The sequence below is a fragment of the Hyperolius riggenbachi genome, chromosome 2, assembly GCF_040937935.1.
Source record: "Hyperolius riggenbachi isolate aHypRig1 chromosome 2, aHypRig1.pri, whole genome shotgun sequence".
Classification (NCBI taxonomy): domain Eukaryota; kingdom Metazoa; phylum Chordata; class Amphibia; order Anura; family Hyperoliidae; genus Hyperolius; species Hyperolius riggenbachi.
Window position 1 is genome coordinate 185,377,561 of NC_090647.1, and position 24,338 is coordinate 185,401,898.

Consider the following 24,338-nt stretch of genomic DNA (forward strand, 5'->3'; position numbering starts at 1 on the left):
GGAAGCACAGGCCCTTGTTAAGCCTATATATTTTTTTATAAAATAATAGTCCATATCCATGTATTTTTAACAAAATAATTAGACCTCTATTGAAGTGCTGATAACATCTGTAAACACAATGTAGGGACAAGGGCTGCTGCTGAGTCATCTCTAGAGATGACCCGAACGGTTCGCCAGCGAATGGTTCCAGGCGAACCGTTCGATGGTTCGCGTTCGCGGACAAACGCAAACTTTTCCGGAAGTTCGGTTCGCCCCCATAGTGCATCATTAATTCAACAACTAGGCTGCGCTGTCTATCCACAATGAATTATAATCAAGATTTAAGATCACAATAAATTTTGAAAAACGATAGGATTATTTGTCCATACAATGTCCACAAGTTCCAATGGGATCGCTGTCACACTTTTCCAGATGGTAAATATAGTACAAATGCTGGACTGCGCTCTCCACTTCCTATAACAACACAAGATTGCACATAGCGTGACTCTGTATAAAATATTCACACACCACCCGTGCTACAGTGATCAAAGTGCAACACACGTGACCGCACACTCCTTCTTTGAATCTGCTCACCGGATTTGCACCACCTCAGAGTCCAGGTGTGTCTAGCGTTTGTATACAATTCCACAAGGCACTTTCTCACTTCTTCATCTTTTCTTTAATATAAAAGTTCCTCAATAAAAAATACATAAAAACAACATAGTGTGATCCTATTTAAAACATCAGCCGCAATGCCCGCGCACAAATGCGCACTCACGTTATAGTTTCTTGATTAATAGCACATCAAAAAGTCCCAACAGCAAGGTCTGCACGGCACCTGAATGAATGGATGAGCGGCGTCCCGACTCCCCGTTCCCTTCACGGCTACCCGGGCGGAGCCACGTCCAGCGCGTCTGACGTCACCAGATTGAAGCCGATCGAGAGGGAGATTCAAGCGCCGCAATAGCAGCCGGGTAGCCGTGAAGGGAACGGGGAGTCGGGACGCCGCTCATCCATTCATTCAGGTGCCGTGCAGACCTTGCTGTTGGGACTTTTTGATGTGCTATTAATCAAGAAACTATAACGTGAGTGCGCATTTGTGCGCGGGCATTGCGGCTGATGTTTTAAATAGGATCACACTATGTTGTTTTTATGTATTTTTTTATTGAGGAACTTTTATATTAAAGAAAAGATGAAGACGTGAGAAAGTGCCTTGTGGAATTGTATACAAACGCTAGACACACCTGGTTTCTGAGGTTGTGCAAATCCGGTGAGCAGATTCAAAGAAGGAGTGTGCGGTCACGTGTGTTGCACTTTGATCACTGTAGCACGGGTGGTGTGTGAATATTTTATACAGAGTCACGCTATGTGCAATCTTGTGTTGTTATAGGAAGTGGAGAGCGCAGTCCAGCATTTGTACTACATAGTGCATCATTAGGGTCAACTTTGACCCTCTACATCACAGTCAGCAGGCACATTGTAGCCAATCAGGTTACACTCCCTCCTGGAGCCCCACTCCCCCTTATAAAAGGCAAGCAGCGTCAGGCATTGGACTCACTCATGTGCCTGCTGCAGTAATTAAAAAAGGGAGAGCTGCTGCGCAGAGACCTATAAGAAAAGCTTAGTTAGGCTCTCATAGGCTTCTTAGCTTGCTCCTTGCTGATTCTTATTGCTAAAAAAGCACCCCTCAACAGCTTTTTTGAGAGCTAATCTTGTTCTTGTGATCTATTTTTTTTTTTTGTGTGTGTGTGTGGCCCACTTGCATCATATACAGTCATGTCAGTCATTCGCAGCTGGCCTTTGGCCCCTTGGTGGTATAATTACTACTGTGCCAGGTGCACATTATAACACCCATCACTGCATATACCTACCTGTTGTTCAGAGTGCACCCACCTACCTACGTGAGCGCACGCAGTGTCACTGTGCCTGTCTGTTACCTGTCTGTGTGTGACAGGTGCACATTATAATACCCATCACTGCATATACCTACCTGTTGTTCACAGTGCACCCACCTACCTACGTGAGCGCATGCAGTGTCACTGTGCCTGTCCGTTACCTGTCTGTGTGTGACAGGTGCACATTGTAATACCCATCACTGCATATACCTACCTGTTGTTCACTTCAGTGCACCCACCTACCTACGTGAGCGCACACAGTGTCACTGTGCCTGTCAGGTACCCTTCTGTGTGTGACAGGTGCACATTGTGATACCCATCACTGTATATACCTACCTGTTGTGTTCAGTGCACCCACCTACCTACGTGAGTGCATGCAGTGTGATATACCACTCCGTGCAGACCTGTTAAATGCACCTGTGTGACTGCACATTGTATTTGTCAAGTCAGTGCATACCTTTCACTTCATTTCCCCCAATATGGACAAAATAACAGGCAGAGGCAGGCCGCCTGGCAGGTCTGTTCGAGGTCACGCTGTTGTGATTTTTTGCGGCCCTCGACCAAAGTACAGTGTTCAGAATAAGGCACGTGCCATCAACCCCCATTATTGTCAGGACGTAGTTGACTATTTAACACAGAACACCTAATCTTTCTCAGCTTCCACACGGAAGCGTGACATATCTTCCTCCTCCTGCTCTGATTCTGGCACCCCACTTAACACTCAGTTGGCCGCCACCACCAAAGTGCCATCACACCATGGCTCAGTGGTGTGGAATTTTTTTTCAGATGAGGGCAATGCCAACTGTACTCTCTGCCACCGAAAATTGAGCCGTGGAAAGACCAAGACCCACGTAGGGACAATTACCTTACGAAGGCACGTGATTACAAAGCACAAACTGCAATGGAATGACCACCTGAGGAAAAGCAGCACACAAAAGCAAAGCCACACACCACAGTGGAAGATACCAGGCCGCATTTTTTTCTCAAAAAAGGCAATACCTAAACTGAACTGTGATGTTGAAAGGCAAGTGGTGACATTTCTGGCGCACAGCGTTGGGTCAACGGTCCATCTGTCCACGGATGCCTGGTCTGCAAAGCACGCTAAGGCCTGCCCGAAGACTAAATCAGTCCCCACACACAGCATCTCTGCCTGCACACCATGTGACTGCCTTCCCCAAGACTAAGTCGCTCCCCACACAGCATCTCTTTCCGCAGGCCGGTTGACTGCCTTCTCCGCCACCACCAACAGGGTACAGGACTTCAGGTGGATTCCTGAATGTTTAAGGCCGCTGCTAGCAGCAGCCGCTATAATAATTTTTCTGGTGCATGTACATGCCTGCCTAATTTTTCTGGCTGCAACATCAAAACAAAAGGCATGTACATGTGCCAATTCCCCTTCGTGATCATTACCTTGCCATGGTGAAGGGGCTTGCGTATCACAATGAAGCAATGACCGCCGGCTATATTAGTGTCTCGGGGGAGGCACACCCAAGATAATAAGGTTGTTGCTTCATTGTGGACAGACCAAATTTGATCAGCTGGACAGTCACTGTTGTTCTATCATTGAGCTACCACAGCCCGGCGACCATATGGGCTTGAAAACCGCCACGGCCTGCACTTTCGCAATGGTGCGCACCAGTCCAGCATAGCCGTCACTACACAAACAGCTGTTTGCGGTGCGTTACACAATGAGTTTGGTGTGTCAGTGTGAAGAAGTACTCTAATTACACTCCCTGATTGATGTATACACATGCAAGATGTTTTAAAGAACTTTAGGCCTCCAATTTAGCATGCAATGTGATTTCTGCCCTTAAAACGCTGCTTTGCGTCAAATCCAGATTTTTCCTCGGGACTTTTGGCGTCTATCCCACTCATCCATGCAAAAACTCAGATGTTAGACCCCTTGAAACATCTTTTTCATCACTTTTGTGGCCAGCATAAGTGTTTCTAGTTTTCAAAGTTCGCCTCCCCATTGAAGTCTATTGCGGTCCGCGAAAGTTCGGGCGAATCGAACTTTTGCGAAACTGAAAATCGGAGGTTCGGGCCATCTCTAGTCATCTCTACGGTGTCAACAGAAGATTGATCAAAATCTCTTTTTAACATATTTTTCAACATACTAAAAGCATCATGCGCATGTTAGATGTCGTCTGAGATGGCTGGTTGGGGCCATCCAGCATGGGGGTAGTTTTGCACAGTGTGAAAAGTGGTTAGAAATGTTATTACTGTCTGTGTTCCCTTTGCAGGGATTTTCCCTCACTTAGCCACTTGACCACTGAACGGTTTTTACCCCTTTAGGACCAGAGCAATTTATTTTTCCAATAACTTCATCACCAATAATCAAAACAAAATGATCTATATCTTGGTTTTTTTCACCACTAATTTGGCTTTCTTTGGGAGGTACAATATGCTAAGAATTATTTTATTCTAAATGCATTTTAATTGGAATAATAAAAAGAAAATGGAAAAAAAATCATTATTTCTCAGTTTTCGGCCATTATAGTTTTAAAATAAAATGTTCTACTGTGAATAAATCCCACACATTTTAATTGTCCATTTGTCCCGGCTATTGCAACATTTAAAATATTACCCTAGAACAATGTATGGCGCCAATATTTTATTTGGAAATAAAGGTGCATTTTTTTCAGTTTTGCGTCCATCACTAAATACAAGCCCATAAATTAAAAAATAACAGTAATATACCCTCTTGACATACATATTAAAAAGAGTTCAGTCCCTAAGGTAACTATTTATGTGATTTTTATGTAATTGTTTTTTTTATGTAAAAAAAATATTTGGGTTCTATGGGAGAGTGTGGGAGGGAAGGAGTTAATTTTAAATGTAAGTTTTGGTATTTTTATTAAATAAAATGTATTTAGGTGTAATGTTACTATTTGGCCACAAGATGTCCTTGCAAATTATTTTCTATTTGTGTACGTGAATAGGAAGTAATGCGTGGCACTGTAACTCCAGAAGATATAATTATGCAGGCATCTCATTGATGCCAGCGTTCATTCACACGGGGACTTAGATTAATGAATGGGAACTGCATTCCTATTCATTCATCTCCCTGCTAATGGGTGGCGACGGGAGCGCGCGCAGGAGTGAGCATCGGCCGCCTGCCACTTAAGACGAATATTCACAGCCAGGGACTTCAAGTGAAGTTTTCCCAGGCCGTGATTATACTAAACCTGGTGCAATAAGTGGTTAATGTACTTTGGACCTCCATGGAGCTTTACGGAGTTAATATGAAATTGGTGGTCTTTATGAAAGGAAATAGAAATGCATTGTGTGTTCTGAATCCTCCTTAAGCTATAAACATTTTTACCAGTAATTTTCCTGCTGTCTCTGTCGATATAATTCCCTATTTCTTGTTTGGACAGTGATGGAAATTCTCACAAAAGGATGCAGGACAGCAATAAAATTAAAAACCCACAAGAGGTACTAACCGCTTAGCAAATGCATTTTTGTAATAAAGGCGCCCGGAAAAAAAAAGGTGCAGGGGATTGCTGCTAGTAAAATATTGGTGAAATACTGATATTTTATTACTTAGTTCCAAAACTACAATATCGGTAATCTTTACTAATATTTTACTTTGGCTTAACTTAGCCCTACTCTCACACAGAACCCACCCTCTATCGATTCCTAACCCTTAATCCTCCTTCTAACGATATCTAACCCTTAACCCTCCCTCTACCTATGCATAACCCTTAACCTCTGCATGGAGGCATCCGATAAAATCGCAGGTGCTGAGGCCTCCCGCTATGCAAATCTTGGCATTTTATAGTGGGCGTGGAGTGGAGTGATGCAGAGAAAAGAGCCTGGTATCTGCATGGCTTGGTAAACAGTGTAGACGTCTGTCCTACATTATCCCTCCATAAGTTCCTAATTACTTTCCTTGCCTGTCTTATGGTGAATTGGACAGTTCCTGCCAGAACAGGATACTATTGATGGGTTCCAGACTCTAAGGCCAGCCTGTAAAGCATCATGGCGGATAACACTTTTAACTGACAGTGCTACAGTGCCAGGTTCAAAGCTGGGCTAGCACACCATCTGCATAAAGTTAGTATGTTCTCATTCAGTTTCCATGGGTTTCCTCCGGCCAAATCTTGTTTCTACTACATAGCCATGCAGAAATTCAATTGAAAACATACCAGACTACTGTTGCAGCTAGCTATACAGCCCTCAGTCACATTCTGCTCCGGCCTGCAGCCCTGTTGCATTTAGTTAAAGAATTGCCTTTAATGATCAATTTAGTAAATTTCTGTTGCATTCAATGTATTAATCAAATCTAAACTATTAAAAGCAAATTAACTAATGTATCGCCACAATTAGAGGTGGAGTGGCACCCTCTAGCTTGTCACAATTAATTGTCTATAAAGTGAAAGCATGAGTAGTAAGTAGTCTGCCTTTTAGCTTGGACTTGTTTAAGGAATAGTTACAGAGATATTTTCATACTCAGATGTTGTAAGCTGAAGTAAAATGGGCGTGGCCATGAGGTGAGTGGGCGTGGACATGGGTGGGGCCAAATGTACATGAACTTAGCAGCGGTGTAAGCTACAGATAACGGGCCTGCCCATCGAAATATTGGATGGAACCCCCTGTCCTTTATTTAGATAATTTACAATCAGTATAGACATAGATCAAAGATGTATACGCACATACAATTTTGATTGGTCAATCACTGACCCCCATTTTTACCACCCCCGTGCAGTAAGTGGGCCAACAGACAATGAATTTTATGAACAGAGCTAAAATTGGCTAATCAAAATTGTATGTGTGTACCAGGCTTTACAGCTAATACTGTACATACTGAAAGTAGCAGGGATCAGCATACAATATAGCTGGTTTACAATCAGTAAAGGCACAGAGTAACACCTTACACTGTACACACTGGAGGTAAATCAGCACACAGTGCAGGCACTAGAGAACAGCGTATACTGTACATACTGTAGGCAGCAGAATTCAGCACACTGCAGCTAGCGTGCCAAAAATATGAGGATCACGTTGTGCGGCATGCTTATCGCGCTGCGCCGAAAAATGGCTGGGCCATGGACCAGAATATAGGTGTGGTAACGGGTGGAGACAAATTTACATGAACCTAGCAATGGTGGGACATTAGATTATGACAGTGGTGGCGAACCTTTTAGAGGCCGAGTGCCCAAACTGCAACCCAAAAGTCACTTATCTATTGCAAAGTGGCAACAGCAATTTAAACTGCATACTGTACAAACGTTTTAACTCATACATGAACATTATGGAAAATCCAAGTTGAAAATAAACTGTGAAGATAAACAATTTCATCCATCCTACTCCTGCAAAATGTATTCAATTTTTTAGAACCTCACAGTTTTATTTTCTGTTTTAAAAAGCTAAAAAAGTAGGTTTAATGCTATTGTCTCATATGATAAGGATTCAGCTTTTCCCATAGTCTCGCAGTTAGCAATCATGTGACCCCCAACAAGACAAATTCAGCAATCATGAGGCCCCCAACAAATCATGAGGCCCCCAACAAGACAAATTCAGCAATCATGAGACCTCCAACAAATCATGAGGCCCCCAACAAGACAAATTCAGCAATCATGAGGCCCCCAACAAATCATGAGGCCCCCACCAAGACAAATTCAGCAATCTTGAGGCCCCCAACAAATCATAAGGCTCCCAACAAGACAAATTCAGCAGTCATGAGGCACATAAATAGACAGCATTTCACATAAATAGGCAGAATGCCCCCTTAATATGGTAGCCCCCCAAGTTAGGTAGTGAGTGACGGGGACCCCCAGGTTAGCTAGTGAGTGACAGGCGCCTCCAGTTAGGTAGTGAGTGACAGGGACCCCGATAGTGAGTAACAGGGAGCCCCTTTAGGTAGTGAGTAAGTGCCAGGGAGCCCCTTTAGGTAGTGAGTGAGTGCCAGGGAGCCCCTTTAGGCAGTGAGTGAGTGCCAGGGAGCCCCTTCAGGCAGTGAGTGAGTGCCAGGGAGCCCCTTCAGGCAGTGAGTGAGTGCCAGGGAGCCCCTTTAGGCAGTGAGTGAGTGCCAGGGAGCCCCTTCAGGTAGTGAGTGAGTGCCAGGGAGCCCCTTCAGGCAGTGAGTGAGTGCCAGGGAGCCCCTTCAGGCAGTGAGTGAGTGACAGGGAGCCCCTTTAGGTAGTGAGTAAGTGACAGGGAGCCTCTTTAGGTAGTGAGTGAGTGCCAGGGAGCCCCTTTAGGTAGTGAGTGAGTGCCAGGGAGCCCCTTTAGGTAGTGAGTGAGTGACAGGGAGCCCCTTTAGGAAGTGAGTGAGTGACAGGGAGCCCCATTAGGAAGTGAGTGAGTGACAGGGAGCCCCATTAGGGAGTGAGTGACAGGGAGCCCCATTAGGTAGTGAGTGAGTGACAGGGAGCCCCATTAGGGAGTGAGTGAGTGACAGGGAGCCCCATTAGGTAGTGAGTGAGTGACGGGGAGCCCCTTTAGGTAGTGAGTGAGTGACAGGGAGCCCCTTTAGGTAGTGAGTGAGTGACAGGGAGCCCCTTTAGGTAGTGAGTGAGTGACAGGGAGTCCCTTTAGGCAGTGAGTGAGTGACAGGGAGTCCCTTTAGGTAGTGAGTGAGTGACAGGGAGTCCCTTTAGGCAGTGAGTGAGTGCCAGGGAGCCCCTTTAGGTAGTGAGTGAGTGCCAGGGAGCCCCTTTAGGTAGTGAGTGAGTGACAGGGAGCCCCTTTAGGTAGTGAGTAAGTGACAGGGAGCCCCATTAGGAAGTGAGTGAGTGACAGGGAGTCCCTTTAGGCAGTGAGTGAGTGACAGGGAGTCCCTTTAGGTAATGAGTGAGTGACAGGGAGTCCCTTTAGGTAGTGAGTGAGTGACAGGGAGGCCCTTTAGGTAGTGAGTGAGTGCCAGGGAGCCCCTTTAGGCAGTGAGTGAGTGACAGGGAGTCCCTTTAGGTAGTGAGTAAGTGACAAGGAGCCCCTTTAGGAAGTGAGTGAGTGACAGGGAGGCCCCTTTAGGAAGTGAGTGAGTGACAGGGAGCCCCTTTAGGAAGTGAGTGAGTGACAGGGAGGCCCCTTTAGGAAGTGAGTGAGTGACAGGGAGGCCCTTTAGGTAGTGAGTGAGTGAGTGACAGGGAGGCCCCCCCTCTAGCCGCCGCCGCTCCCCCCTCACCTGGCAGTGTAGTCAGACCTCAGGATCAGCGGCGACCTGACCAGTACTAGCGGACGCCGGACGCACCCGCTCGATATGCTGAAGTGATGTAACTTCCGCATATCAGTGTGGGCGCTGGGTCCTACCGCCCGCACGATTGGTCGCCGGCTCGCCACCTGATCCTGAGGTCTGAGTGACGCGGCGGCGGCTGGAGGGAGCCGCTGACAGAGGGGGTGGCGGCTGGGGAAGAGATCCGTGGCACCCTAGGACAGATTGGGGGCACGTGCCCCCCCAAAATAGGGCTAGCGACGTCCCTGCTGGCTACGTATACTGAGGGGGACCTATAGCTGGCTACCTATACTGAGAGCAACTAGACCTGGCTAACTTATACTGCGGGCACCTATTTCTGGCTCCATGGGGGAAGGGGGGGGGGGCACAATTTTTACACCGTCGTCCTGGGTGCAATTCAGCCTAGAAACTGCCGGGGGGGGGGGGAGTTAATTTAATATTGATTGTTCTAATACAGTATCACACACTGATTAAAAGCTTAATATTGCTTGTATATTTAAGTCAGTTTGGGGGCTTTCTTTGATCTGTGCATTGATTAGATGTGTGATAATCACTGCTGGTGCTGTCTGTGTGCATGAACTGCTTCTCCCCAAGCTTAATTGATTAGGTAAGTGGATATAATCCAAACAGATACACATGTGTAGTGTAATTATCATTTTTTCTGGACAGAGGATTCCCCTGCCCAAGTAACTGATTCAAAGAGTTTCAATAGCTCAGCCTCCCATTAAAGGGGACCTGAAATCAGACAGTCCTCTCTTCTCATAAAGATAAGCAACAGCATAACCACCTTTAAACAAAAATATTTCTTTTTACAGCTAATACAAATCCTAAACTAAATCTGCACTGTTTCTAATTCCTGATCAATGGAAGCAGACATATTGTTAACATCCTGTGCTTTCAAATGAGCTTATCTGCCATCTCTGCCAAGGCAGCCAGGTGACACAGGGGAGAGATCAAATTACAACTTGTGATTAGATACTAGAGATGGCCCAGCAAACCTCCGGTGGTTTTCCGGAAGTTCGGTTCACCCCCATAGTGCACCATTAGAGTCAACTTTGACCCTCTACATCACAGTCAGCAGGCACACTGTAGCCAATCAGGCTACACTCTCTCTTGAAGCCACTCCCCCCTTATAAAAGGCAGGCCCCGCCGGCCATTACACTCACTCATGTGCCTGCATTAATTAGAGAAGGGACAGCTGCATCAGACTCTCTCATAGGGAAAGATTGGTTAGGCTCTTGTAGGCTTGTTAGCTTGCTCCTTGCTGATTCCTATTGCTAAAATAGCACCCCAAAACAGCTCTTTTGAGAGCTAATCTTGTTCTTGTGATCTATTTTTTTTGTCTGTGTGTCCCACTGACACTTGTATTGTTGTTGCATAGACAGCCTTGCTAATTCATACTGTGTGTGTGCCACTGTCAGCCAGGCCCAACACATTCAGTGACTACCTGTGTGTGTGACAGGTGCACATTGTGATACCCAGTACTGCATATATCTACCTGTTGTGTTCCGTGAACCCACCTCATCACTGCATATACCTACCTTTTGTGTTGAGTGCACCCATCTAATCACTGCATATACCTACCTGTTGATAACAGTAAGCCCACCTCATCACTGCATATACCTACCTGTTGTGTTGTTTTGGTGTTTAGTGAACCCACATCATTACTGCATATACCTACCTTTTGTGTTGAGTGCACCCACCTCATCACTGCATATACCTACCTGTTGTGTTCAGTGAACCCACCTCATCACTGCTTATACCTACCCAGGGCCGGATTTACCATAAGGCACTGTAGGCACGTGCCTACAGGCGCCTTATAGGACAGGGGCGGGTTCTAAATGTCCCCCTATTGATAGGAGAAGCTGGGAGTGCGACGTCACTTACCCCGCCCGCCCACTCGCTCTCCCACTCGCTCGCTCTCCCGCTGGAGTCTCCCTCTGCAATCGGCAGCCGCCCAGTGAGTGTCCCTGACGGCCGCGTGTTCCTCTTGTATTATCTAATTGTATGCAGCAGCATAATGGCACTTCAGCTGCGAGCAGGGTGCGCAGCCATCGGGGGAAGCGTGTGTGTCAATTTGCGGCAGCGCTCACAATAATTATCATTAGAATCGATTCATGAATAATTATCGCGAGTGCTGCCACGAGTTGACACACATGCTTCCCCGATGGCTGCGCACCCTGCTCGCAGCTGAAGTGCCATTATGCTACTGCATACAATTAGACACGAGGAACACGCGGCCGTCAGGGACACTCACTGGGCGGTTGCCGATTACAGAGGGAGACTCGAGCGGGCGGGCGGAATATGGCGGCCGCCATAAAAATAGCACTGTCTGTCTGCCTCTCCTTGAACCCCCACTTACTCTCTGCAGTGCTACACCCGTGGTCCCCCTACAGAGCCTGTTCTGCGATCGTGAGGCTACAGATAGCAGACATGGACCGAGCAGCCTAGCTGCAGTTGTCTTCTCCCTAGGCTCGGCAGGCTAGCAGCTCCAGCGATGGAAGTTTGTGGTAAAACTTTTTTCTCAATGCCTGGAAAGGGGGGGGGGGGACTCTGTACTTGTGTTTGTGGTGTGGGTTAATTGGGGAAGGGGGGTGGGGGTCCTGTCGCTGTTTGGTGGTGTGCACTTATTTTTTTCTTTGGGGGGGGGGCTCTGCACTTGTTTGTGGTGTGGGTTTATTGAGGGGGTCATGTGGCTTTTTGGTTGTGTGGGATTATTTTTTTCTGTGAGGAGGGGCTTTGTACTTGTGTTTGTGGTGTGGGTTTATTGGGGGGGGAGGGATGTCCTGTCGCTGTTTGGTAGTGGGGGGCTCTGTACTTATTTATTGGGGGGGCCAGTGTTGGTGGTAAGGATTTTTTTTTGGGGGGGGGAGGTTTGTGCTTTTGTTAGTGGTGTGGGTTTATTGGGGAGGGGGACAGAAAGGTCTGTGCCTGTGTTGGTAATGGGGGGGGGGGCAGTGTTGGTTGTGTGTTTTTTTTTTTTTTGGCAGAGGGGTCTGCGCCTCTGTTGATGGTGCGGGGTTTATTGGGGGAAGACAGAAGGGTCTGTGTCTGTGCTGGTGGTTTTGGGTTTGTTGGGGAGGGGGGGGGGGGGGGTCTGTGGTGGTGTCGGTTTATTGGGGGGGCGGGGGGAGGGGTCTTGGTGTGTTGGTGGTGTGGATTTATAGTGTAGTTAGACTTTCTAACTACAAGCGTTTGTACTTATGTGGGGCTTCCTCACCATCCTCCCAGGCTTGTCCGTTCCCATCTGGCCCGTTTAAAGCCGCGAATGGGCTTTAACCACTGCATATGAGAATCCCGGACGTGTGCGGTCATAGCCACGCATGCGCAATAGACCCAAACTATTGGGCTGGAGAGTGAAGGAACGGACAGGACCAGGAGGACACGAGGGAGCCCATGGCCTACGGAGGGCTGGAGGAAGCCCCAGGTAAGTATAAATGCTCATACTTTGAAAGCCTCTGTTTAAAAAGGCAATATTTGGGGGGGGGGGGATTGTGGAATGATTATTGTCCAGGCCGCAGTCTAGGCCAGGGGCTGCTTGGAAGAAGTGCCCTAGGGGAGAAGGGAGGGAGGGGGGGGGTCCACAGGCAATGAGTAACAGGGACAGGAGTTCTTGTCTAGGCTGCAAGTGGACTTAATACAGGGTTCCTTGCAAAGGACATTTTCTTTTCTTGTCTTTACTTCTATCTGCATTACCTTGGGTGGGTTTATTTCAGAAAATGGGGTGTGGCTTGGGGTGTGGCCTGTGCTGAGGGGTGGAGTCTAGGGCGCCAGAACTTCTGTGCCTATAGGCTCCTGAGCTGTAAATCCGGCCCTGTACCTACCTTTTGTGTTGAGTGCACCCACCTCATCACTGCATATACCTACCTGTTGTGTTCAGTGAACCCACCTCATCACTGCATATACTTACCTTTTGTGTTAAGTGCACCCACCTCATCACTGCATATACCTACCTGTTGTGTTCAGTGAACCCACCTCATCACTGCATATACCTACCTGTTGTGTTCAGTGCACCCACCTACCTATGGGAGTGCACGCAGTGTGATATACACCTACCCACGTGAGTGCACGCAGTGTGATATACCACTCCGTGCATACCTGTTAACTGCACCTGTGTGACTGCACATTGTATTAGTCAAGTCAGTGCATACCTTTCACTTCATCCCCTCCAATGTGGACAAAACAAAAGGCAGAGGCAGGCCACCTGGCAGGTCTGTTTGAGGTCGCGCTGTTGTGATTTCGTGCGGCCCTCGACCAAAGTACAGTGTTCCGAAGAAAGCACATACCATCAACCCCCAATATTGTCAGGACGTAGCTGACTATTTAACACTGAACACCTCATCTTTCTCAGCTTCCGCACAGAAGCGTGACATATCTTCCTCCTCCTGCTCTGATTCTGGCACCCCAATTAACACTGAGTCGGCTGCCACCACCAAAGTGCCATCACCCCACGGCTCAGTGGTGTGGAATTTTTTGTGTGTGTCAGCCTCAGATGAGAGCAATGCCATCTGTATTCTCTGCCACCAAAAATTGAGTTGTGGAAAGACCAAGACCCACGTAGGGACAACTACCTTACGAAGGAACATGATTACAAAGCACAAACTGCAATGGGATGACCACCTGAGGAAAAGCAGCACACAAAAGCAAAGCCACACACACAATGGAAGATACCAGGCCGCAATTTTTTCTCAAAAAAGGTGATACCTAAACTGTACCGTGATGTTGAAAGGCAAGTGGTGACATCTCTGGCACACAGCGTTGGGTCAAGGGTCCATCTGACCACGGATGCCTGATCTGCAAAGCACGCTCAGGCCTGCCCGAAGACTAAGTCAGTCCCCACACACAGCATCTATGCCTGCAAGCCGTGTGACTGCCTGCCCCAAGACTAAGTCGCTCCTCACACAGCATATCTGCCCACAGGCCGCTTGACTGCCTTCTCCGCCACCACCAACAGGGACCAAAACTCCAGGCGGATTCCTGAATTTAGCGGCCGCTATACTCATTTTTCTGGTGCGTGTACATGCCTGCCTAATTTTTCTGGCTGCACTGCAGCTGCAACAACAAAACAAAAGGCATGTACATGTGCCCATTCCCCATCGTGATCATTACCTTGCCGCAGTGAAGGGACTTGCGTATCACAATGAAGCAATGACCGACGGCTATATGAGTGTCTCGGGGGGTGGCACACCAAAGATAATAAGGTCGTTGCTTCATTGTGGACAGACCAAATTTGATCAGCTGGACAGTCACTGTAGTCATGGGCGTCCGCAGAAAATTTTCCAGGGGGGGGGGGGGGGCAAAATGTGGGGAGCAAAAAGCGGGGCGGCGCAAATCTGGGCCGCCGCAAAAAATGGAGCTATGCCGAAAAATGGGTGTGGTCATGAACCAGAATGTGGGTGTGGTCGTGGGTGGAGACAAGTTTACATGAACTAAGCAATGGTGGGACATTAGATTAGGACAGTGGTGGCGAACCTTTTGGAGGTCGAGTGTCCAAACTGCAAAGTCACTTTACTATCACAAAGTGCCAACAGCAATTTAAACTAAATATAAACGTTTTAACTCATACATGAACATTATGGAAAATTAAGTTGAAAATAAACTGTGAAGATAAACAATTTCATCCATCGTACTCCTGAAAAAAATTATTCATTTTTTTTAGAACCTCCCAGTTTCATTTTCTGTTTTAAAAAGCGGAAAAAGCAGGTTTAATGCTATTGTCTCATATGATGATGATTCAGCTTTTTCCATAGTCCTGCAGTTAGCAATCATGTGACCCCCAACAAGACAAATTCAGCAATCATGAGCCCCCCCCTCATCAAGACAAATTCAGCAATCATGAGGCCCCCAACATGACCGACTCAGCAATCATGAGGCCCCCAGCAAGACAAATTCAGCAATCATGAGGCCCCCAACAAGACAAATTCAGCAATCTTGAGGCCCCGAACAAATCATGAGGCCCCCAACAAGACAAAGTCAGTAACCATGAGGCCCGCAACAAGACAAATTCAGCAGTCATGAGGCACATAAATAGACAGCTTTTCACATAAATAGGCAGAATGCCCCCTTAATATGTAGACACCTCTCACCTGGCAGCAGTTCCCCAAAATACACTCAATCTGACAGCAGTGGTTCCCCAAAAATAGGTAGCCCCAGGTCTATAGGTGTCCCCAGAATAGGTGGCCAGCGGTATAGATGTCCCCAGAACTGGTAGCCAGGGGAAGAAATGTCCCCAGAACAGGTAGCCAGGGGTATATGTGCCCAGTATATGTAAGCAGGGGTACATGTCCCAGTATATGTAGGCAGGGGGTATATGTCCCAGTATATGTAGCCAGGGGGATATGTCCCAGTATATGTAGGCAGGGGTATATGTCCCCAGAAAAAGTAGCCAGGGGTATATGTCCCAGTATATGTAGGCAGGGGTATATGTCCCAGTATATGTAGGCAGAGGGATATGTCCCAGTATATGTAGCCAGGGGGATATGTCCCAGTATATGTAACCAGGGGGATATGTCCCAGTACATGTAGGCAGGGGGAATATGTCCCAGTATATGTAGGCAGGGGGTATATGTCCCAGTATATGTAGGCAGGGGGTATATGTTCCAGTATATGTAGCCAGGGGGATATGTCCCAGTATATGTAGGCAGGGGTATATGTCCCCAGAAAAAGTAGCCAGGGGTATATGTCCCAGTATATGTAGGCAGGGGTATATGTCCCAGTATATGTAGGCAGGGGTATATGCCCCAGTATATGTAGGCAGGGGGTATATGTCCCAGTATATGTAGGCAGGGGGATATGTCCCAGTATATGTAGCCAGGGGGATATGTCCCAGTATATGTAGGCAGGGGTATATGTCCCAGTATATGTAGGCAGGGGGTATATGTCCCAGTATATGTAGCCAGGGGTATATGTCCCAGTATATGTAGGCAGGGGTATATGTCCCAGTATATGTAGGCAGGGGTATATGTCCCAGTATATGTAGGCAGGGGTATATGTCCCAGTATATGTAGACAGGGGGTATATGTCCCAGTATATGTAGCCAGGGGGATATGTCCCAGTATATGTAGCCAGGGGGATATGTCCCAGTATATGTAGGCAGGTGTATATGTCCCAGTATATGTAGGCAGGGGGTATATGTCCCAGTATATGTAGGCAGGGGTATATGTCCCAGTATATGTAGGCAGGGGTATATGTCCCAGTATATGTAGGCAGGGGGTATATGTCCCAGTATATGTAGGCAGGTGTATATGTCCCAGTCTATGTAGGCAGGGGTATATGTCCCAGTATATGTAGGCAGGGGTATATGTCCCAGTATATGTAGGCAGGGGTATATGTCCCAGTATATGTAGGCAGGGGTATATGTCCCAGTATATGTAGGCAGGGGTATATGTCCCAGTATATGTAGGCAGGGGTATATGTCCCAGTATATGTAGGCAGGGGTATATGTCCCAGTATATGTAGGCAGGGGTATATGTCCCAGTATATGTAGGCAGGTGTATATGTCCCAGTATATGTAGGCAGGGGTATATGTCCCAGTATATGTAGGCAGGGGTATATGTTCCAGTATATGTAGGCAGGGGTATATGTCCCAGTATATGTAGCCAGGGGTATATGTCCCAGTATATGTAGGCAGGGGTATATGTCCCAGTATATGTAGACAGGGGGTATATGTCCCAGTATATGTAGCCAGGGGGATATGTCCCAGTATATGCAGCCAGGGGGATATGTCCCAGTATATGTAGGCAGGTGTATATGTCCCAGTATATGTAGGCAGGGGGTATATGTCCCAGTATATGTAGGCAGGGGTATATGTCCCAGTATATGTAGCCAGGGGTATATGTCCCAGTATATGTAGGCAGGGGGTATATGTCCCAGTATATGTAGGCAGGTGTATATGTCCCAGTATATGTAGGCAGGGGTATATGTCCCAGTATATGTAGGCAGGGGTATATGTCCCAGTATATGTAGGCAGGGGTATATGTCCCAGTATATGTAGGCAGGGGTATATGTCCCAGTATATGTAGGCAGGGGTATATGTCCCAGTATATGTAGGCAGGGGTATATGTCCCAGTATATGTAGGCAGGGGTATATGTCCCAGTATATGTAGGCAGGGGTATATGTCCCAGTATATGTAGGCAGGTGTATATGTCCCAGTATATGTAGGCAGGGGTATATGTCCCAGTATATGTAGGCAGGGGTATATGTCCCAGTATATGTAGGCAGGGGTATAGTCCCAGTATATGTAGGCAGGGGTATATGTCCCAGTATATGTAGGCAGGGGTATATGTCCCAGTATATGTAGGCAGGGGGTATATGTCCCAGTATATGTAGGCAGGTGTATATGTCCCAGTATATGTAGGCAGGGGTATATGTCCCAGTATATGTAGGCAGGTGTATATGTCCCAGTATATGTAGGCAGGGGTATATGTCCCAGTATATGTAGGCAGGGGTATATGTAGGCAGGGGTATATGTCCCAGTATATGTAGGCAGGGGTATATGTCCCAGTATATGTAGGCAGGGGGTATATGTCCCAGTATATGTAGGCAGGGGTATATGTCCCAGTATATGTAGGCAGGGGTATATGTCCCAGTATATGTAGGCAGGTGTACAGGATCTTCTCAAAAAATTAGCATATTGTGATAAAGTTCATTATTTTCTGTAATGTACTGATAAACATTAGACTTTCATATATTTTAGATTCATTACACACAACTGAAGTAGTTCAAAGCCTTTTATTGTTTTAATATTGATGATTTGGGCATACAGCTCATGAAAACCCCAAATTCCTATCTCAAAAAATTAGCATATCATGTAAAGGTTCTCTAAACGAGCTATTAACCTAATCATCTGAATCAATGAATTAACTCTAAACACCTGCAAAAAATTCCTGAGGCTTTTAAAAACTCCCAGCCTGGTTCATTACTCAAAACCGCAATCATGGGTAAGACTGCCGACCTGACTGCTGTCCAGAAGGCCATCATTGACACCCTCAAGCAAGAGGGTAAGACACAGAAAGAAATTTCTGAACGAATAGGCTGTTCCCAGAGTGCTGTATCAAGGCACCTCAGTGGGAAGTCTGTGGGAAGGAAAAGGTGTGGCAGAAAACGCTGCACAAGAGGAGAGGAGAGACGAGGGGACCGGACTCTGAGGAAGATTGTGGAGATGGACCGATTCCAGACCTTGGGGGACCTGTGGAAGCAGTGGACTGAGTCTGGAGTAGAAACATCCAGAGACACAGTGTACAGGCATGTACAGGAAATGGGCTACAGGTGCCGCATTCCCCAGATAAAGCCACTTTTGAACCAGAAACAGCTGCAGAAGCACCTGACCTGTACTTGACACTGGACTTCAGGCATTTTGGCATTTCCCTCTCCCCAGTCTTCCTCCAGACTCTGGCACCTTGATTTCCGAATGACGTGCAAATGTTGCTTTCATCTGAAAACAGTATTTTGGACCACTGAGCATCAGTCCAGTGCTGCTTCTCTGTAGCCCAGGTTGGGCGCTTCTGCCGCTATTTCTGGTTCAAAAGTGGCTTGACCTGGGAAATGTGGCACCTGTAGCCCATTTCCTGCACACACCTGTACACGGTGGCTCTGGGTGTTTCTACTCCACACTCTGTCCACTGCTTCCACAGGTCCCCCAAGATCTGGAATCTGTCCTTCTCCACAATCTTCCTCAGGATCCGTTCACCTCTTCTCGTTGTGCAGCATTTTCTGCCACACTTTTTCCTTCCCACAGACTTCCCACTGAGGTGCCTTGATACAGCACTCTGGGAACAGCTTATTCGTTCAGAAATTTCTTTCTGTGTCTTACCCTCTTGCTTGAGGGTGTCAATGATGGCCTCTGGACAGCAGTCAGGTCGGCAGTCTTACCCATGATTGCGGTTTTGAGTAATGAACCAGGCTGGGAGTTTTAAAAGCCTCGGGAATCTTTTGTAGGTGTTTAGAGTTAATTCGTTGATTCAGATGATTAGGTTAATAGCTCGTTTAGAGAACCTTTTCGTGATATGCTAATTTTTTGAGATAGGAATTTTGGGTTTTCATTAGCTGTATGCCAAAATCATCAATATTAAAACAATAAAAGGCTTTGAACTACTTCAGTTGTGTGTAATGAATCTAAAATATATGAAAGTCTAATGTTTATCAGTACATTACAGAAAATAATGAACTTTATCACAATATGCAAATTTTTTGAGAAGATCCTGTATATGTCCCAGTATATGTAGGCAGGGGTATATGTCCCAGTATATGTAGGCAGGGGGATATGTCCCAGTATATGTAGGCAGGTGTATATGTCCCAGTATATGTAGGCAGGGGTATATGTCCCAGTATATGTAGGCAGGGGTATATGTCCCAGTATATGTAGTCAGGGGGATATGTCCCCAGAAAAAGTGGCCATGTGTGCAGGAGGAGGGGAGCAGCGGAGAGAAGAGGGAGAGCTATGGGCACTCACCTTAGGGGGCTCTCCCTCCCTCTCTCGCTCTCCCCTCCGGAGTCCGGAATGAAGTGTGCAGCGGCTGGCAGCGGGCGGAACTTACCTCCTCTCGTCGCACGCGCCGGATGGATTAGCTGCTACTCTGGCCTGATCCAGACCAGAGTGCGGCACCAGAACTTCCGGCGCAGGAGCGAGAGGAGGTAAGTTCCGCCCGCTGCCAGCCGCTGCACACTTCATTCCGGAGGGGACAGCGAGGGAGAGAGAGCCCCCTAAGGTGAGGGAAGGGGGGGGGGAGACGTCCGCCCTTCCCCACTGTTCCCATAGCTCTCTCTCTTCTCTGCGCTGTTCCCCTCCTGCTGGCTGCACGGGCACGCGGCCAGGGGGGGGGGCAGCGGGCGGCCAGGCTCGGGCAGATGCCCGGTTTTGCCATATGTGCGGACGCCCATGACTGTAGTTCTATCATTGAGCTACCACAGCCCATCGACCATATGGGCTTGAATACAGCCACGGCCTGCACTCTTGCCATGGTGCGCACCAGTCCAGCACGGCCGTCACTATGCAAACAGCTGTTTGCGGTGCGTTACACAGTGAGTTTGGTGTGTCAGTGTGAAGCAGTACTCTAATTACACTCCCTGATTGATGTATACACATGCAAGATGTTTTAAAGCACTTTAGGTCTGCAATTTAGCATTCAATGTGATTTTTGCCCTTAAAACGCTGCTTTGCATCAAATCCAGATTTTTTCCCCGGGACTTTTGGCATGTATCCCACTCCGCCATGCCCCCCTCCAGGTGTTAGGCACCTTGAAACATCTTTTCTATCACTTTTGTAGACAGCGTAATTTTTTCTTGTTTTCAAAGTTCGCCTCCCCATTAAAGTCCATTGCGATTGGCGAAAGTTTGCCTGAACCGAACCTTTTGCGGAAGTTCGCAAACCCGGTTCGCGAACCGAGAATTGGAGGTTCGGGCCATCTCTATTAGACACAAATGAGGGGTAATTAAACAGACTAAACTCTCTAAATACATACAGGGTACATTTCTCTTTGTTTTCCTTCTGTGCTGTGCAAGAGTTCATGTCCACTTTAGGCTGGGGGAGGGGGTGTTGGATGTTAAGCTAAACCAAGTGTTTTATTATGACTTGGCTAGCCTTTCACCCCTAGGTTTTTTTAAATAACTTTAAATATATGTACAGCATTCTAAAGGCAAAATTAGTACAATTGTGCAGGTAGACTTAGTCCATATTCCAACCTCAATCTAACTTTATTTGTTTACTGTTTACTTTAACAAGAGGGATATGGAGGCTGATCAGGTTTTTCTTACAGTATTGTCAAATCTGACAAGATTATCTGCATGCTTGTTTCTGGTGTTATCCAGACACTGCTGCAGCCAAACAGATCAGCATGGCTGCCAGACAAGTGGTATTGTTAAAAAAAAGGAAATACCTATGACAGCCTCCATATTTCTCACTTCAGTTGTCCTTTAATTCTGGTGCAGCATCTGGCTATACACATAAGAAACACTTCCACTAAACATTTTGGTTAAATGCAGACTGTATCAGTGCCCACAGTGTAGACTATGGAAGGCTACTGTCATTAGGATTATTATTTAAGGTTAGGAACTGATTAGGATGGATACGTTTAGGGAACTAGGCAGACGGAGGCTAGCTGTGGACTACAAGGAAAGGGTTAACTGTTAGTGGAAGATTAGGTGTAAGCATCTGGAAGAGGTAAACATTAAGGGGGAAGCAGCAGTGTGTTGATAGGACCTGACACCTCTGAGGAATCACCATTCCTTCCCAGAATCCACACTGTGCAGGATTCTTGCATTACATTATCTGTATACGTTAATTCATTTTATTTATTTATTGTATTTATAAAACGCCAACATATTACACAGCACTTAGTTAAGGTTACAGACAATATTTAGGAGTGACATCCTACCTAATAAAGTACAAGTGTCCCTGCGTCCCATGTCCGTGTGTCAGTGCTTTTGCGCTACTGCACATGTTCTGCACTGACACAGCCGTTGGGACAGGACGCGGACCGCCTGCCAAGAGGGCGGGCATGTGTGCACACGCGCACAAGCCAGCCACGCAGCTACAGACCTAGAGCCCATTTTTAAACGGGCTTAGGTCACTAGTACAGCAATAAGACACCACAGGAATACATGCAAACCAGATCACAGTACAAGGTAATGCTTAGTCAGTCACTGGATGGGAGCATGGAGATTAGGCCAGTTGAGTTCACTCAGATCCATAGGATGGGTGTACGGTAATGGAGGTGCGTTAACAGGTAGGACTAGGAGTCACAAGGAGGAGGACCCTACTGAAGGCTTAAAACTTAGAGAGAGAGGTAGGGGACCAGAGTGAAAAGGTGCGTTTTGAGGGCCTTCTTGAAGATGTTAAAGGAGGGGGCAAACCTAATGGGGGAGATAGGGAGGTCCATAGTGTTGGAGCAGCTCTTGAGAAGTCCTGGAGGCATGCATAAGACTGGGTGATGCGGTGGGGAGGTCAGGTGAAGTCCATTGGAGAAGCGGAGTGAGCAGCTAGGTGTGTACCTCTGAACTTACATTGTAGTGTACATTATCTCTGTATTATAAATAGAATTCACTCAACAAATTAATACATGTAAAGTTCTGAACATATTTTCCTGAAGTGTACAAACTTTCTATGCAAAAAGAATTAACAATGTAACTAAAATATCCATTTTATGTTACTTTTTTTTTTTTGTCTCTCTTTTTTTTTCAGATCCTTTTGGATGAAGAAATCAGGACTGACAGGCATCATGATATTGTCCAGCAAGTTTTCTTTCTCATTGTTATAAACAATATACTGTATGTGCATATATATATATTTTTAACAAATATTATGTTTTGTTGCTGTATACTGCATGTGCCTTCACATATATGTGTGTGTGTGTATATTAATAAGCTTGCAGTCAGCACTTGGAAGAAAGATAAACAAAGAGATAGATACAAAGTGGTTGCTTCATCAATCTTCCTTGCCAATTTTAAAGGCAAGGAATGTGAGTAATACAGAGGCTGCCATCTTCATTACCTTATAAACAATGCCAGTTGCCTGGCTGTCATGCTGAGCTTTTGGCTTTATTTGTTTCTGAATCACACACCTGTAACAACCATGCAGCGAGTGGTCTTAGACCAAAGTCAAAGCATCTGATCTGCAGGTTCATTCTGGGCCAGTGATTAAAGTACTTCCGAGATAAAACTACCTGGGTTGTGAGGTTCTGTGCATGTGCAGAAGCTCACAACCTGGGCCAAGGGTCGGAGGCCTTCCAAAAGTAATAGTGGTACCCTGGAGGGGATCAGGAGGACAGCGAGAGACCACACAGACTTCTAGGAGCTGGAAGAGGCCCCAGGTAAGTACAGTTTTTTTTTTGTTTTGTTTTACTTTGGAACTCCTTTAAGGAGAGCATCAGCACAGAAGTCAGACAACTCAGGGGCGTAGCAATAGCTATAGCAGCCATTTCAGCTGCTATGGGGCCCTGGAGCAGAGGGGGCCCAGGCGGTACTTGATGTATTCATGATTAGCTTTCTTGTGTTCCTCCTCCACTTACTTTGTCTCAGTACCCATAAACTATGTGCAGTGTACATTGCATGTAAATGTAAAATGCCAAATCAACTGATATCCATAGGGTAGGGGCAGGTGGCATTGCTGAAGAATGCCTACATCTGATGGCCCCATGAAAGTTTTACTGTGGGGCCCCATAATCTCTAGCTACGCCACTGAGACCACTGGCATTGTTTATGAGAGAATGAAGATGTCAGCCTGTATATTCTTCTCACTTGAAGTTCCCTTTTAACATGTTTCATCTTTTATCTTAATTGGGAAGTCTAAAGCCGCATCTACACGCGTAGATGCGGCCGCAATGTTCCTTATCAATCGAGCCGCTGATAAGATTATTTGACCAAGAGACAAATCTCTCTCTAATCAAATCTGATTAGAGAGAGATCTGTTGGCTGCCCATGTACCGCAGGCCAATTCCCAATAAATGTCCTGCCGAAATTGATCAGGTATTGGCCTTGTGATGCTGCACCTGGCCGCTATAAACCTAATGTAAAATGTCATCCCCCCACCCCGTACCCAGTGCAAGTGATACATTTCCTGTCTGCAGACTCCGCTTGTCCTCCGCTGGCTCCAAGCAGCCTCCCTTCTCCATACGACTGCACCACATAGTTGCCTAGTAATGTGGCCGTGTGTGTGACGTCTGACGTCACATGCGCACCTTTACTAGGCAACCACATGGGGCGCGCATGTATGGTTGCATTGTCGGTCAGTCATGCACTTGGCGGCAGCAATTTTCATCCAATTCGATTATAATAATCGAATCAGGTGGTCGATCGGCCGCCAAGTTGCTGGATGTATGTGGTGAAACAATAGCTCCCACAACTTGCAGGACCATGTGGGGCCGCTCCTCTACCCCCCCCCCCCCATCCCCTTGTGCAGAGTAAAAGCACAGGGAGCGCTGTTATATTTAGAGAGTCCACACTGCATCAAATGTCCTTTCAGTGTATCCATTAAATGTATATTCACTTGTTTTACCCTTCTACTACAGATATATTTGGTAAGACGATGGGCACCTTAAGACATTTGGGGTCATTAATTTGAGGTTTTACTAGTCTTAATGTAAATTATAAAACTATGATTGATAAATAAAGAGTGTTAATAAAAAACAATGTAATTTGATTTTGTCTAATAATAAACAAGTGATTTGATTTTGAGTAAAGGCTACATTCATCTAAGCTTTTCCTGTAGAACCCAAATTGGGCGATGACCCTTCCTGCTTGTAGGCCTGCTCCCTGTTCCTTTGATGGATGTGGTAAATGGTTTCACTGACAG

The 24,338-nt window shown here is 46.6% G+C and overlaps 1 long non-coding RNA gene across 2 annotated transcripts in view; it reads left to right on the forward strand.

Moving 5' to 3' along the window:
- Positions 1–24,103, forward strand: part of LOC137546003 (uncharacterized) — a 404,443-nt gene extending 380,340 nt beyond the window's left edge. For both annotated transcript variants that reach the window (XR_011026145.1, XR_011026147.1), the window contains one exon: positions 22,230–24,103. This is a non-coding gene — a long non-coding RNA (uncharacterized lncRNA). The remainder of the gene's footprint in view (positions 1–22,229) is intronic.
- Positions 24,104–24,338: the final 235 nt, after the last annotated feature.